The 7,369-nt window shown below is 53.0% G+C and overlaps 1 pseudogene; it reads right to left on the minus strand.

Annotated features, from left to right (window-relative positions):
• Nucleotides 1-3,863: 3,863 nt before the first annotated feature.
• Nucleotides 3,864-5,124, minus strand: LOC119313852 (annotated as a pseudogene).
• Between the last annotated feature and the right edge of the window lie 2,245 nt (nt 5,125-7,369).

Genomic DNA, 7,369 nt, shown 5'->3' on the forward strand with positions numbered 1-7,369 from the left:
CTTGCTTAATGTCCTAACATGCTCGGATGTATGAGGAATAAGATTTGACTTTGGATATGACTATTTGTGTGATTTATTTGTATGCATTGTGGCCCGTAGTAACGCACGTGTGGGGGGTGGGGGGGTTCCGGACTATCCAGACGGTTAAATTTTGTGGAGCTTGCTTAATGTCCTAACATGCTCGGATGTATGAGGAATAAGATTTGACCTTGGATATGACCATTTGTGTGATTTATTTGTATGCATTGTAGCCTGTAGCAATGCACGGGTGTACTACTAGTATATATATATTACTAAAAAAATCTAGTACACAAAGAAAGCAGGCCCAGCCCATGAAGAGAGAGGAAGCAAAGTCCGGCACAAACGCAATCCAAGATCCCCTTTCCTTAGTTCTCTCCGAGAAAACGCAGCCGGCTCGTTCGTCTCCCAGCCGTCATCGTCTTCTTCAGTCTTCAGCAATTGATTGCCCCAAATTCCTATGAGCCTAAGACCCCAATTCTTAAGCTAATTAATGAATTTTTCAAGGGCCCCAGAATTTCCTCAGCTTCTCGCTGCCTATAAATACCCCAAGGGCCCCAGGTTAGCAGAGACGAGCCGATGACACACTATTCTTGTTGGCGTCCTGAAAACGGGGGTACCGAGACTTGCATGCATGCGGCCCATGACATGGCTCAATTAACGGTCTGGTACGGCCCAGCTTCAACAACAACAATCCAAGACCCTCGCGAGGGGTCAAGCCTCGCGAGGCGAACGATACCAAAACCTCCCTGAGGCAGCCTCGCTAGGCTGGCTCCCGAAGAACGGAGATATCAATGCAAGGTGCACCTCGCGAGATTCATATGACGTGAACCATGACGACCAAGGCCAGGCGGGCGTTAGCAGGTCCAGTGTACCAGTTTTCTCTTTTGTGCTAAGGAGGCAAGCGTAGGCGCGGAGTCCCGAGGAATCAAGCAAAGATTTCCATTTCGGTGTAACAAGATCAAGACCACCATGACGACAGGACGGAGGTCATCGCGTAGCCCACCGTGGTGTCATGACCAGGAGCTTTTGCAGGCGAAGACTACTTTTGTCAGGATAACTTGTACTAGTTGCCCCCTTCGAATTTGACCGTTGTGGGTTCCCTTCCCGCCTTACATTTGAGAAGAGGACCAAGGCCACTATGAATAGGACCTAACTATCACCATAGAAGAGGAAGGATTATTCAGATCATCCTCACACCCATCAGCTCATCAAGCACAAGAACACCACTCCTCCTGAGGCTGTTCCACCTTTGTACTAGTCCATCCTCAGCCCCTCGAGGCCAATCCACCACAAAGCAGGAGTAGGGTTTTACACCACAAGGTGGCCCGAACCTAGGTAAACTTCCGTGTCTCTTGTCCATTTAGTTCATCGAGCTAGGCCATGGAATCGTTGCGTGGGCAGAATGGGGAGGACGAGTTCTTCGCACGCACCCCAGTGTTCGAACCTCTCAATGGTCTGTGGAACCCCGAATCCGACATTTAGTGCGCCATGTAGGGGTGTGTTGGAGCTTCTCTTCTTCCAGTCGGCCCGCCATCGCCCCATAGCTCCGATGGCCGACGATCCGAGGGCTCATGCCGAGCACTGGGCTTCTTGGCCCATCCGGGCAGCGCCGTCCGCCCAAGAAGACCTTCACTCCGCGCTTCAGGCATCCCGTGCGCCGCCCAACACTGCCGGACAGGGCCGTGCAGGTCGGCGCCATCCGCTCTCGCACCACGGCATACGCGCGCCACCACACGATCTTCGGGCTACGCCGCGGCAACAGCACGACACACTCGTCGGGAGCAGGCGAACATGCGGGTTGCGCTCATCGTGGCGCGAGAGCTGCTGCACTGCAGGTTGGCGGAGGGCCCTCACGACGCCCTGCTGGAGCGGGTCGCCGAGCTGCTTGACACCGCATGCAGGGGAGCGGCACCCTTCTGCACCCTGCCCACGCCGCAGGTTGTGGCAGGGGCACGCGCCGGACCCCGGCGTGCCCGCGCGCCCCCCGGAGCGCCTGGGGGACCCGACAGCATCAACATGGCCCGCGACGCCGCTCGTCCTACCACAACAGCGCCGCCTCCAGGCGAGGCAAGCTCTGGCGGTCCCCTGCGGGGCCGCGACGGGATGTCACCCCATGGACAACAGTGCCAGGCGCCGTGCCCGGTGGCCCATGGCGCGGGGCACCCAGGCGATGGCCCTAGCACAGCAACCCCAGACGCCTACGTGCCTCACATGATGGACCTGGAGTACACATCAGGGGAAGGCCTCGGCTCGTTCCCTGAGCCAGGCTGGACAAAAGGGACGCAAGAGGCTGAGGCTTTCCACGAGGCGCCAGGAAGCTTCGCCGACCCCTTCAACGACAATAACCATTGGGTACAGCCAGTATCTCAGGAGCATGCTTATGCTAACCATGGACCGCAGGTGAACCAGGCCATAGCAGCGGCCAGAGACCCCCGGGTGACGGCTCCACTCCAGTCGGGAGAGGCGCACTGGGGGCTGCGCGGGAGGGGCCCGGAGCCAGGGCCTCCCCCACGCCGCATGGAGCAAGGCGCTGCACGGATGTAGGTCCTCTGCCTGGGAAGGCGCTGGCGAGCCCTTCCCCCCGGCAGAGGGCCCGTGGTCGCCGAGGGTACCGCCAGTGTCCCCCTTGCCCCTTGGTCTCGTCCTAGTTTCCTGACGCCCCAATGGTGGTCGGGGGAGGCGCAGGGCGGGGCCCTCGTCTGACGATATGAAGCAAGGCTCGCGCCTGTGAAGGTCTCCGCTCGTGACACTCTCACGTAATAATGAATAGAGTTGTACACGCCCCGGAGTCTCCTGAGTGCCACCCTCGGGCCTCACGGTGGCTCCCACCCACTTTCAAGTGGAAGCACCATGCTCCGCACTGGCCGTCGACACTGTCCCCCAATGACTATGCTCACACCCAGTGAAAGCACTTAGTTCTGCGCTGGTGAGAAGACAAGAAGACTAGTTAGGTGTCGGACGTGGTTGTTTGCTTTCGCCCCATTTTCTGTAACCTGATTCACCGCCTTTTGGATTGAGATTTGAAGTTCTCTTTGTGTTATCAAAACCGCGGGATTTTTTCTTGATTGTGTCGGTTTCTCGCCTTCTGGTTGCATGTTTTCTGAGGGGCTCGCACCTGATCCCCTGCGAGCGCCTCGCGAGCGGGGGCTGGGCGTGGTATGGCGCACGAAGCATGCTCAGGTTGGCCCGGCCGACGGCAAGGCCCCCCAGGCCAAGGATGCAATCATCGTAGGATCACTGCGCATACCCAGCCGTAGTACGACATTCGTTCCTCGCGAGGCTCTCTTGGGCGAGCCAGCAAGACCCTCGGGAGACCTAAAAACCTCGCGAGCCCCGAAGAGCTTGCCTCAGAAGGACGTCTGCGACCTCAGGACCTCGGTGAAGAAGCGGAGGTAGCCGACGTAATCTTTCTCGCGCAGGTGGGGGACGCTCTCCTCGCAGATGATGCTCAAGACTCGGTTGGCCCTCACCTTGAGAGCCCTGGAGCATAGAAGCATGCTCGCGCTGCAGCGTCCGCCGACGGCACGCCTCATCCGCATTCTTCTTCGCGAGGGACGCGGCACCATCGATCTGCCGTTGGAGTGAGAGCAAGTCGGCGCGTGTGGAGGCCAAGTCAGCCTGGGCCAAAGCCTTAGCTGCCTTGGCGGCGCTCTCGTGCTGCTCTGCTTCATTCAGCTTTGCCTTAAGGGTGACGGTCCTGCCTTCAACTTTGGTTTCCATGAGCTCCAGCTTCAGACGGTACTCATCGGCAAGATCCGTGCGAGTCTTCGCCACCCTCCGGAGAAAGAAAAGATAAATAGGATGGAGGATCAGTTAGCGATTTTATTACGGGATGTAATCGATCTCACGGCAACGAGCACATCTATCTCGGCTTGTACAAAGCAGAAACTAATCAACCTGTCTGGTCTGGCACACACATACACACGCGCACACAGCTACTATCAACATGAACCGCCGCCGCCACTTCGCCAGCTACAACTGCATGCCACCACCAGTTTATTTCACGCCGGCCACCGGCGCCATCTAGCACTTCCTGCCCAGACGCGGGTTGTTGGCAAAGCTCCACCATATCAACAATGGAGAATGGAGATGCATGCATGGTCAGCGCTCACGAGCAGTGGTGGAAGCAATACATGTACACTTGTACAGCATCAACTTGATTATCAGAACAGGTCGTTGCATACTGAAGGCGGATGTGCTAGTACCGTACGTACCTACTCCGAGGTATGCGCCGAAACGCTCCAGTGGTCGGAATCGGCCCGCAGAGGTTGTTGTTCGAGAAATCCCTGCAAGCGAAACGCAGGTTGGACATGACACGAAGTGCGCGGATGACAATTGGAATGCAGAGAAGAATACATGAAAGCTGAGCTCTCCACTTACGCGTGTTTCAGGCTGGACAGCCCAGCCAGCTCCCTTGGGATTGGCCCTGTCAAACGGTTGTGATCGATTTCCCTGTTGATCAGATGCCAGAAGAGTCGGTCAATACAACCCTTTCCGGAAGCGTGCGTTAACAGAATCACTAGTAAGTTGTCACAGGCAGAGATAAACTGGGTTAGAGGCTCACAAATATTGTAGCCGGTCAAGTTTGCCGAGCTCCGGCGCCAGAGGTCCGGACAGGTTCATTTTGTTAAGATCTCTGTTAAAACAAAGAAATGTTTACCCTAGTAATTACTCTCTCCGTTCCTAAATATAAGTCCTTGTAGAGATTTCACTATAAACCACGTACGGATGTATACAGATGCATTTTAAAGTATAGATTTACTCATTTTGCTTCGTATGTAGTCTATTGTGTAATCTCTACAAAAACTTATATTTAGAAACGGAGGGAGTAGATGAGTGCCGGAGGCACACACAGGGACTAAATCAGAGTCGCGCGTATGGGAATGGAGGTATCCAAGTGCACTTACATGCGGGTGACGCGGTTGTTATTGCGGTCGCAGGTGATGTGGGACCAGGTGCAGGCGTCCACCAGGTTCGGGTCCCAGTTCTTCAAGGGTCCACGTCCTGGTTCGCCGCCACTGGCGTCAGCAGAAGGGTCGACGCGAAGGTCGCAAGGATGATCACAACCAGGAGCAGACGTGATTCGGCCGCCGTGGGTGCCATAGGTGCAAGGCAGGGCAAGTGTTGATGTGATGTGAGGGGAGCGGGCTAGCACGATGGCGGATTTTCTGTGATGTTTTGCTTCGATGAACGGGAATCGGTTTGTGTGAGGGGTTTTAAAGAGGAGGCGGAGTACGTGCCACCAGCCACAGTTGTTCTTGGAAATCAGTGGCACCGCCCTAAGACTACTACATTTAATATAGATTATATATAATAACTTTATCAATGCACTATATCTTAGTGTTACATGTACACTAGGCTTCATTTAATATAGATTATACTAGCATATTAACATTGTAGTGTATTTGAGATATAGTTCTTTTTAGCAATATTTGAGATATAGTTCATCGGTATAGTTGTATCTATAAGGTATGATGCATGCATTGATAGAGTTGTATCTACACACTCATCTAATGCAGAAGATATAATCTTGATATGATGCATGCATTGATAGAGTTATGCATGCATTGGTAGAGCTATATGAACACGCTCATTTAATGCTTAAGATATAATCTTAAGATATGATGCACGCATTGGTAGAGTTATACCTATACACTAATTTTTTGCTAAAGATATCATTTCAAGATAAGATGCGTTGGGAGTGCAATAAAATAAGCATCGCCAATATTTTTTCAGTCACTCACGACCAGTACTTTCTTATGTTAAAAATATTGCCCTCGCTGATTTTTTTTTTACGGAAATGCTTCCGCTCAACCGAATGATTTTCTAGCGTCATCTGCCGCCTCAGCAACTGTTAGATCTGCCTTTTATCGGACAGCCCGTAGCAACTCACCATAGGATAGCTTTGCAACGTGGCCCTTGTGACAATCTCTTCGAGCGCAACAAGAGGTCACTTGCAGACCGACGAGGGGAGAGTAGGGCGGTTGCTGGCGTGCAGCGGCGCCATGGCCAGGCACGACAACAAGCCAAGATCGGGCGGTTTCCAAGATCTGCAGAGGAGAGAGGAGGGTGATAGACTAGGAGGGAGAGGAGAAGAAGAAGGAGGGGAGGAAGAAGGGCGTGGCAACATGCTGCTCTAGCAAGCTCGTCGGCCGACGCAACAGGCGGCAGAGGTTGGCGGAGGCGCGGAGCTCAGGGTGGACGAGCTTGTGGTTGGCAGCGACGCAGGTCCCTCGATGGCAGCCTCCCAGTTTCAGATCCACGAGCCTACAATTGATGTTTCATGCTCGTAGTTGTGGGTTAAAGCTATACGTGAAATCGCCACGCATAGTAGGTCATCATTTCTCTTTGATATTCTCGTGTCTACAATTCTGACAATTTCTTGTGCCTACGTGAAATGGCGATTATGTACACATACTCTCATGTAGATAACTATTTCAGCCTACAAGTCCTCTTAAAATCTCACATAGTACCTCGCTAGCACTAAATGTCGTAGAATTATGTGCATGATTTGTTTCTATAAACACCCAGTGGGTTTTTACTTAGCAAAAATGTTCCATGCACAAGAAAAGCCGATGCATATTTTTTCCGTACTCATTGATGGTTGGCCACCCACTTTTGGACACTCTTTATGTTTTGTAACTGTTGGCCTAATATAGCATGGTTATCGATTGGGTGAGCTGTTTGTTATAGATATACATTCATGTCACATGCAGGTGGTTTTCTTCCTATGGGATCAAAAATTGGGGTCCATGGGATAAAATTGTACATGTAGTTAAGCATGATAATACGTATAGACCAAAGTTGTTTGATGTTTGAAGTAGAATACGATCAACCTTTTCCTTGCAAAAGATATGAGAACGAAAGAAAGTATTTGAGCATGTTTCAACAAATGAAAGTGTTCACTCGCAAAAAAAAACAAATGAAAGTGTTGTGCACATATTTATTTTACATAATAAAACTTTCAGCCATCCCCCTACTAAAATCTCACGTTAGTATTGGACCATGCTGTATGTAAGATGGGTTTGGACTTTGGAAATGGAACCGTGTGAGCATCTCCAACAGGCGCGCAAAACAGGCGCCGCGCCGCAAAATCCCCCGTTTTAGCGTGCGCAACCCGGCGGATGGCTCCAGCGGGCGCGCAATAAGCGCGCGCGTGGTATAAGCAGTTGGGCGCGCGCTAGGAAGCGGTACGTCGCGCGGTGTATTTGCGGCGCCCGCTTCCGCGCGCGGCACACACGACGCTCGCGCTGCGCTCTTCTTCTCCCCCTCCAAAGCCCCGCGCGCGCCGGCGCCGGCGACCCGCACCCATGGACGCACGCGCCGGCACCCCGCTCACCCCGTCCTA

The sequence above is a fragment of the Triticum dicoccoides genome, chromosome 1A (genome assembly GCF_002162155.2).
Source record: "Triticum dicoccoides isolate Atlit2015 ecotype Zavitan chromosome 1A, WEW_v2.0, whole genome shotgun sequence".
Classification (NCBI taxonomy): Eukaryota; Viridiplantae; Streptophyta; class Magnoliopsida; order Poales; family Poaceae; genus Triticum; species Triticum dicoccoides.